At 41.9% G+C, this 9,887-nt stretch overlaps 1 long non-coding RNA gene across 1 annotated transcript in view; it reads left to right on the top strand.

Moving 5' to 3' along the window:
• The first annotated feature begins 3,051 nt into the window (after positions 1-3,051).
• LOC122559216 overlaps positions 3,052-9,887 on the top strand; it is a 51,649-nt gene continuing 44,813 nt past the window's right edge. Inside the window, exon 1 of the long non-coding RNA XR_006314369.1 lies at positions 3,052-3,315. This is a non-coding gene — a long non-coding RNA (uncharacterized LOC122559216). The remainder of the gene's footprint in view (positions 3,316-9,887) is intronic.

The raw sequence follows: 9,887 nt of genomic DNA, 5'->3' as shown, positions 1-9,887 counted from the left end.
CATATAAATAGGAAAGGTTGAGAGGCATATGGGCCAAGTACTGGCAAATTAAACTAGATTAATTTAAGTTATCTGGTCAGCATGGACGAGTTGGACCGAAGGTTCTGGTTCCATGCCTCTACTCATATGTGTTTTATCTTATCCAACGGTTGATTGCTTAACCCACCTATCATATGCTCCTCCTGCTGTTTATAGCACATGTGAAGTCCCACGTCACGAGATGGACACCTCATTTTTAGATATATCTGCTGTCACTTCTTCTCGAATCAGAGTTTCTCCCCGGCTTGATGGTAACTTTTTTGATTCACTCATGAGATGTGGATGTTGCTGGCTAAGCTGGTCTATACTAGCCATTGAGAAAGTTGTAGTGAGCTGCCTTCTTGCACTGTTGCAGTAGGGACACCCACAGTGCCATTAAGGTAGAAATTCCAGGATATCGAATCAGTGTTAATGAAGGTTTTGGTGATATATTTCTCAGTTAAAATTAATGCGTGGCTTGGGGCTGATCATGCAAGTGGTTATGTTCCATGTATCTACTGCCCTTGTCCTTCGAGATGGAGTAGTTGTAGATTTGCTAAGCCATTTCACAGACAATTAGGAGTCAATTGTATTACTAAGCTTGGAATTGTAGCCAACAGTATATTTATTGTACAAACAACAATTTGGAATTGACAGCATCTTTTTCCATAAGAACAGATTCAAAAGGCACTTCATAGAAGCATTAAAATAAAAACAAATGAAAAGATTAATGATCAAAAACTTGGCTAAAGGGTAGGTTTTAAGAGGTGACTTAACATAGCAAAGTGAGGAGAAAGGCAGAGAGATGTTAGGAAGAAGCTATAGAGATAGGAAATGGGCAACTGAAGTCAGGGCACAAATGAGCAAATGGGCTGTTCAACAGGTTTGTGTTAGAAATATTCAGGCACCTGGGAAGGTTTAAGTTGCGATATTGTAGGCCAGCATAATAACACCCAGCAAAGCCTAAAAAAAAGCTCAAAATTCACCAGTTCGCATGTTGATTAATAGATCATGATACATGAAGCACAGTACCTCTGACAGCACAACACTATTAAAGAGTCAGTCTATTTCATCAACTCCCTTGAATAAAGCTCGCAGCTATGGCCTCCCAAGTGTATAATACACATAATACAGGACCATACAGTAACTTAAAGCTACAGAACAGCTGAATTGGGGAATGTAGGATGACACTGAACAAAGTTACGGATTCAAGGGAGATTTATCCTACTTGCAGTGACCTATGTAAATCGCGGGGATGCTTGACACAGGGAGATAGATAAACTGTGCTCTGTTCCCAGCACAAACATTGCTTAGCATGGTGAACACCAAACACGACGAAAACAAACATTCATGAAGAGGTAAACTCCTTCAGGTTTCCAGAGCTGACTTCTGCGGTGGTTATCATTTCACGGGAAAGACAGGGGTATCACTTTGCTCATGCCAAGCAAATGGTAACTGCTGCAGTTAACAATGCAGGGCTGAGAGATGGGTAATGTGGCAGACCTTGGGGGCACTGTGAGCTGCAGTGGGTGCCTGATTGTTGTGTGTGGCTTGCTGATAAAACACAGCGTTGTTAGCCTGTATCCAGAGTCCACTAGCCCAGTCTGGTACAGCTTAGCGAAACTGGAGAGGTATTTTAGTCTGCCTCACACACACACAAATCTTCCAAAATGTAACACTGGGAAGAAGTGGGAATTGTGCACAGGGCTCATATGGCTTTGAAGTGTGGTCGGGGTGGGGGTGGGAGGGTGTGGAATGGAGGTAGATGCATGAAATACCCTGTCCCCGTGAGAGGAGAGGAAGGCCTGAGCCCACTGCATCCCAGGTTACGCCTGACTACCCATGGACAAGATTAGAGTGGTGCTGGAAATGCACAGCAGGTCAGGCAGCATCCGAGGAGCTGGAAAATCGATGTTTCGGGCAGGAGCCCTTCATCAGAAATCCCTGGACAAGGCAGGGCAGGATGGAGCCTGACAATTCGAAAGGGGGTAGTAAAATACTCACTCACGTACCCCCAGCCCCCTATAGAGATGAGGAGGGTTGCAGAGGGAGAAGGGCAGCTCACCAACACCCAGATCTCCCCTCCCCCCACCCCCCAAAAATCTTGAGCTTCCTCAGGCTGACACAGCATCCCTGCAATACTGTAGGTGTATCATTGACCAGCAACAGTGAACTTGTTTCACAAGAGTCCTCCTTCAGCCTGCATTAGCAATAGCTTTTATTTAAGGAAAAAAAAGGGCTACCCAAATAATAATAAGGGTGGGAGGGAGGAAACGGGCGTTTTGTTTTGATATTTTCCCATCCTTACATCGCATCCTCTCCCCACCAAAAGAACCACCTTCCAGCTTAGACAGATTTCCATTTACCTCAGGCATACAAGGCCACTTTTTGCTAATATTGTGGTAGTGGTGGTGGGGAGGTTGGAAGGAGCAGAGGAAACTTAAAGGGAGTGCAGATATTTTCGAAAGGGCTTCGGGATTGTGTGTGTATGTGTGTGTGCGCGCAATTCGTTCGAAGTGCCTCCTTTTTTTCTGGCTCATCTTTGTTTTTGGAGCCTGCTGCCCTTTGTTCTCTGAACCTCGCCATCCCCGGGTTGCCACGGCAATGAGCCAGTATGGCCGGCTTGCTGGATTACCATATCAATTCTGTCCAATGAAAGCAGTTTACCACACACAACAACAAAAACAAGAGCTGGCGTTTCATCGCTGCTCCCTGTCCAGAGAAAGAGAAGTGATTCCTTGTTTGCTCTATTAACTGATCTATTCAGACAGTGCTGATTGCATTTTTCCCCCCCTCTCTCTGTCTTCCTCCCTCCCCCCTCTCTGCTTGCAAAAAAATCTCTAAACCCTGTAGAAAGGGGTCGTAGCCCAGGTAAAGCTCCCTTTTATTTCCATGCTGCTTGTTCATTGGCTCTGCCACTGGCATGCCAGCGGTGCCTTTGTTCTTCCTGTGAGGCTGAAGGGAATGTTTTTTTCTCTCTCTCTGCATCCACTAAAGCTCCGGGTGAAAGAGAAAAGGAGGGTGGGGATTAGAGGGAGAGCGCGGCGGACTGCTGATGCAAGCTGATGGGGGAAGCATGTATCTATCAGTGCGGGGAGCCTCGCTCCGCCCCGACAGCGGAGGTGGGCGCCAGGCAGAAATTGCAGCACCAAACCCAGAGGGAGGAGAAAGGCAGAGAGAGAGAGAGAGAGAGTGTGTGTGTGTGCAGGTTTCACCTGGAACCGACACTATCCGAGCCCCACATCCCAACTTCCACTGAGCGGACAGCACCTAACTCGAGTTGCACGGAATCGTCAGGTAGGCACATCTGTTTAACTTTCTCTCTGCTGCTGTGATCTCTATTCCAAGTCCCAAGGTTTTATGTTAAATCGAAACGAGCCCCACAAAAGGAGTGCACGCCGTGGAGGGAAGAGGGCTCACTCACTCACCGAAATGAGGCAAAGTCACCGGCTGCAAGTCCCCTGGATGAATCCAACTCTTTATCTGCTTTTATTTTGTCAAACTGTAATGCTCTTTGTTGCAAGCCCCAGTGCTCTGTTGCCTCCAGCTCTCCGGAACCCAGTGGCAGATCTTTGCAAACTGCTGGTATTGTTGTAAAGTCGGCTTTGTTTTGTTTTGTGCTGCCAGTTGTTTGCTATTTATTTTTGAAGGGGCTGTGTTTCTGACAAAAAAAACCCGACTCTTCCCAACCCCCATTACTGACACTGAGCAGCAACCCAGCAATAAAGGAACCTTCCCAGTTTGTGGCTCTTTGTCAATTCAGACTGAACGTTTTCTTAAACTTAAAAGATTTCCTTTTCAGGAGCACGGAAATGAATGATCAGGCTTCACTGTTTTAATTTAGGATTTCCAGCAGTTTTTGACTGCTCTGGCTCGCTGGACTCCCTCCCCATCAGGTTTGTTCTCAGTAATAGTGATGTTGCGAGTCTTAAAACTCAGGTGAAATGCGCACCTTTTTTCGGCGTTGGGATTATATAGAGTAGGGTCGGCAGCTCGCCACAATGTTGTTGGCGAGATTCGAGTTTAGGTTTGGGATTTCCAGTTTTGTACTCCTTGTGTCAAAATGATCATTAAAAGGCTTCCATCTGCTACCGAATGGATTCCAATTGAGAGCACTTTATTCATATTAAAGCGGATCCAAGATCTTGCGAGTCACAAACTGGGAGAAAGGAATTAGCATTGGTCTTATCAGTAATTCTTCAGGATTGGTTAGAATGTGTTTGTGTGCATTGTAACTGGTGGATACATCCAACTAAATAGTTTACCTTCTTCCCGACGCCATAGTTCCAATTTTAAACAAGGACTGTCTCAAATTTTGCTGCTTTTGGTCATTGTTTATGATTCTATAAAGTTTCTGACTTCTGAAATGTTGTGTGGTCCAGTACTTTGCACCTCCCCTTCCAAATGATGCTCGAAGCACTTTTGTTTCAGCATCCCCATTACAAACTTACTGTCCAGAGTGTTTTCAGTGAGGTGCAAATGTTTCACCTTTTGTGTTCGTCAATAAATTCTGTTCAAAAAAAAAGGACCGACACAAAGAACAGCAGCACTCTGACATTTTGAACATTCGTGCACCAGCATTTTAAAAACAAATTTAATGAATAATGTGCAACCAGCTTTAAGTATGACTGGAGCAGACTGTTCTGAAAACTTGGATTAGTGCTAATTCTTGTCATATAATTATTAGCTTGGTAAACCTTATGAAAAGCTAGATACAGTGGCAGGTTGCAGGTTTATGGGATTTTCCTTTTCAGTTTATAATGGTAGATAATGAGGTTGTGATGGGTAAGAATCATGTTTTACTGTTGAAGAACAAATCAGTGTTCTGATTGTTAACCACAAAACATGGTTTGAACAATGCATTAAATGTCCATAATTTAGATCGATGGTGTGCCTCGCTTTCCCCTGTTAAACCATCCATTTCTCAGCTGTTGCAGTATTGATAATCTTTTTCTGAAACTAGTTTTGTTCTCTCTTCTCACTACTTTCTCTGTCTATCTATTTATCTGTCTATCTGTCTATATGTCTATCTATCTGTCTATGTGTCTATCTATCTATCTGTCTATGTGTCTATCTATCTATCTATCTGTCTATATGTCTATCTATCTGTCTGTCTATATGTCTATCTATCTATCTATGTGTTTGTCTATCTATCTGTTTGTCTATCTAGATATCTATTTATCTAACTACTTGTGCCTGTTTCTTTTGTGCTTGCTTTCATGCTTTTTTAATCTCTTGCTTTCTTCCTTTCTTTCATTTTCTATCTTTCTTTCTTGAATTCTCCCTCCCCCCATTCTTTCCTCTTCTCTCTTTCTATTGTTCTCTCCCTCACTAGCTCTCCCTCACCCTCTTTTTTCTTTCTCGTTCTTTCCATCTTCCTCTCTTCTCTCATCCCCTTCTCTCCCTCTCCTGGTCTTCGAACAGGCTACTCATCTGTGGAAGGCACAGCCAGGGAGCCCCATTATACTTTCAACTGGCCTTACCAGAGAGTGTACTGGAAGTAAACTGTGAGTGCGTCTGAAGGGAATTGACAAATATTTGAAGTAAAAAGGGAATAATTAGAAGAACAGAATGAATTGAATACCTCTGTTAGAATGGTGGTGTAGACAGACTGGCTTCTTACCATGTTGTAAAACTATGTGCATGTTGCTAGTCGGGGTCAACAGATAGCCTATAATTGTCAGAAGCTGGCTGGCTTTGCATTTTCCTTTCTATGATGGTAGCAAGGTCAACTGGCCTAATGTCACATCAGTGTGTCACCCAATTCATTTTCAACTTTGAATTGAACCTGGAACCTTTTGATCTTCAATGATTGCTGTTCGAATGGGCAGCCTCTTTCTTTACTGGACTGCCAGGGAGATTTGTGGGTATTTGTTATCTTTATTTCATCTTGAGACGGCATTAACTCATAGCTACCGTACTACTGGGTCACCTTTAAACCTGGAGTCAGGTGTGACATTTTGAATTGAATATTAATTGGGATTCTATTCTTAATGTTCTTAAGCAATCACCCAACTGACTTGTTACAAACTTTGAATTTGTGGAATCAAAAAAAAATCTTGTGAACTCCTCAGATTTTCATTAACTCAGCAATTGATCCAATTGTTGAGAATTTATGCTGTAGCATTCATTGACTTCATTCCGTACCTTGAAACAGTCCAAATCTGTATTGGATTTAAATGAGAACACAGAGGAGAAAATTTGTCTTTCCTGCTCATTTACCTCCACTTCAAGCTGCAGTTGATATGGATCTGAAAACAGCTGATAACGTGGACAGATGAACAATTTATAATTCTTAATTCTAACTTGGAGAAATTGGAAAAAAAATTCAGAAAATTACAAAACACTTACAGATGAGAAGGCTAATTAATGCCTTTAACCAAACGTACAATTCTAATCTCCTCATTATTTTAGCATCCAGTGCCTCTCAAATAACCCAAGAGATCTTTTTCTCTTAGTGTAATCTGGAGTCCATTCTATGTACTGAATACCCTTTGTGTGAAGAAACATCTGGCATCAGTTTGAAATCTGCCCTTTGGTGCTTTGAATTTGTGTTTCTTTTATGAGCATGGTTTTCAAATAGAGAAACTGAACAATGCAGCTGGGTAAGGTGCCAACTTGTTCATTTCCAGACTGGCAGCCCAGTAATGATAAGCCACAGAAACCAATCTGTATCCATTTTCTGATTGTTACACTGTAAAAATAAAACTCTTGATAAGCGCAAGGGGAACACATTTTGTTGAGAGCAAGTGTGTGCATGTCAAATGTGTGAGTGTTGAAGATGTGCATATTTGCATGGGAAACATGCACGCTTCTAAGGGGAGTGACCATGGTTCTACGGGCAACCTTTGAGTTGGCGATCTGTAACAATTCTGCAGGGACAATATGTTTTTGTGTCTTTTGTCTGTTTAGGGCTGTGCTAAATGTGTGATTTTTGGCAGTTGAGTATGACACAGCCTGAAGTAAATAGCTGATTTCAGGGAGCAGTCTGTAATAGCTGGTATTGGTGAGAATTATTGTGCAAGAGTCGCACTTTGCTTAGAAGAGAAATGTGTACAGTTTACACATTTGTAACTCAGAAGTGAAAAACAATAGATACTGGCTGTCCTGTCAACATCCATGTAGTTTGTTTTCCTTTCAGCTTTTAGACCTTTTTGCTACAGGCTACCTTATCAGGTGAAAGAAGATGCGTACTGAGATTGGTAATGAGTCATTTCGTACTATGGTTGAGTATTTTATTATATTCAGCCTGCACAATATTTCTGCTGAAAACAGTAGTGAGGTGTACTTGTGTTTCACAGGTCCTGATGGGATTAAATTGCTTTTACCCAAGATGGCTGCACCTGCAAGGTAGGTAGGTTTGGGCTTCTGAGCCTGTCAGGTTCAGGTCAGCCGCATCCTTCTTTTCCTTTCCTTTTCATCTTTTTTTCATCTCCTTGTCGGCGGCGGGGATGGAGGTGGCATTGCAGAGGAGGTTGGACTGGGACTCTTGGCGAAGGTGGCGCTGCAATGGTGGCTCTTGGTTGCTGCAGGCCCGGAGTGGAGACTCCTAACCATGCCAGGAGGCAGTGGAGACCGGGGACTCCTGGGGCATTGGCTGGACCAGGAACAGGGATTCATTGCAGCCCAGAAACCAGAACACCTTACAAAAACCCCAGTACGTTAAGAGAACCTGCAGCTGTGCTTGACGAGAGGACTGTGAACTTGAATGCTATTTCTTATTTTTCTGCCATTATATCTTTATGTCAATCGAGCTGAAGATGAAGCTCTACTTAAGTAAATTCTTTTTATTCTTTTTGTAATCCAAAATGGCGCCTGATTGTTGCTACAGAACACTTCACCATATTTTCCCAAATACATGTAACAACAAAATCATTTATTTATTCATTCATTCATTCATTCATTATCTGAATAAGATAAGAATTTGCATCAAAGGAGTTTCCTTGTCTGAATAATGTTTTATTGCCTTCATTTCCTAATGAAACTAAACTATTGCTTTCTCTCTCTCACACATTCTCTTACTTGTTGTCTCATTTGTCCAATCCAGTTATGTTCTGTTTATTTCTTTCCTTTGCTGTTTTTGCCCTCTCCCCCACCTCTTTCACTCTCTCTCTCTCTTTCTCACTATGTAATGATATGGGGCTGAAAGTTGAAGCAAAGCCTGACTTGATTTTCAGTCTTGTATTCCAGCATAAAACACACTAGAATGTTTTATTCCTGCTATTATTAGCTAACCATTGGTTTTGGATGCAAAGCCTTTAATTTGCATACATTCTGGCAGCAGAAAGTATTTTTTAAATTTCTGTATTCAGAGGTAAATTCCACCCTAATTAATTGTTAAACTTGACATGTTGAATTTATCATTTCATCTCTTCTTGGTTAGTTACTCTCTTTCATCATCCTAGACTGAAGCCTCTGTCAAAACTGTTCTCTTAACATGGAGTGTGAGACTGTCTCTTAATGACGCTCGCACAGATTTTCCTTTTCCTGATATACGCTTAGTACTTCCCTGAAATTGGACAGCTGTAAAGAGGAATTTGATGCACATTTCCATCAGTTTTGAACTTTAACTCCTCTCCAGCAGCAGATCACCATACAGTGTTAATAAATCCTGTTTCTCGAGTTGCATTTTATTTCCTCTCACCTTTGTGCCATTACTGGGTAAGGTTCTGCAGCGTCAGGTCTGCAAGTATTCACCGTGGGTCAATGAGCAGCACATTTACCTCTGAGACAGTGGGTTGTTGCTTTAAATTCTTCTCATAGGAGATTTGTGCAAGGACCACAGTACTGAGCAACAGTACAGTAATGAAGGAGTGCTTCACTGTTGGAGTGGCGGGGGAGGGGGGGGTAGTGGTGGTGTTTTCAGATATTAAATAGCAATATCAGCTCCCTCAGGTTGTCATAATAGATCCACTGTAGCAATGACGAAAGGGGATTTCTCCCTGGTAGCCAGATCAATACATATCCATGAACCAGCAGTAAGAGAGACCTTCATAATGTTCTGTTTGGGATTTTGCTGTGCACAACTATGCTGCGATTATGACTGCAACACAAAAGTGATTAATTGACTATAAAACCCTGGGGGTATTCTGAGGTTGCGAAAGATGTCTTATTAATGGAATGCTTTAATTTCTCACATGCCTTGCATAATACAGCTAATTGAAGAATGGTTCCAACTTTTATATTATCTATGGGAGAATGACCCAAGGCTTATATAAGGCAAGAGTTTATGTCTTCATGATCGGGCTGCAGAAGTATACTGCTTCGGGACAGCGAATAATATTTCTATTTAATAGACAATTATCTCAGGTTATAGATGTCTCCAGTTCTTAAAGTTCCAACTTACCATTCATTCATCAATGAAGTGACAGTGCTGAGAAAAGCCTTTTCATATGTTCCACTCATGATACTGATGGAGGAGAATTACATGTACAGGCTAGACCCTGTGTCTGGGCTCTAGGTGGTAATCACTGGTTCTTTGGGCTGTCCAATCTAATTCGGCTTCTAATTAGCTAGGAAAACCAAATTAGTTCAGGTGCTGCTTTCAGCAAGGAGAATGATCTTTGGCTTTTCCCCAGGTGAAACATATGGAAACAAAGTACCTTCTTTCTACTTTGTCTGAGTCACCAGCACACTGGATCTCAGCATTAAGCTGTGAGACAATTAATCATTTTATTTTTGAATTGGATATTGACTTGTTTTCAAACAATGAATAATCTCCAAAGTTGGTGCTGCAGAAGACCTTTCATTTCATTATTATGTTTTGGAAAACAGCTCTCATGGACTAATAAAGCCTTCATTTTAATTGTTTATCTTCAACTTTTGTTGCTGTATCAGAATAATTTTGAAGAGGAATTACTTATATAACC

This window comes from Chiloscyllium plagiosum, chromosome 18, assembly GCF_004010195.1.
Source record: "Chiloscyllium plagiosum isolate BGI_BamShark_2017 chromosome 18, ASM401019v2, whole genome shotgun sequence".
Taxonomy (NCBI): Eukaryota; Metazoa; Chordata; class Chondrichthyes; order Orectolobiformes; family Hemiscylliidae; genus Chiloscyllium; species Chiloscyllium plagiosum.
Note: the sequence above shows the minus strand (reverse complement) of the source record. Positions and strands in the feature narration are given on the sequence as shown.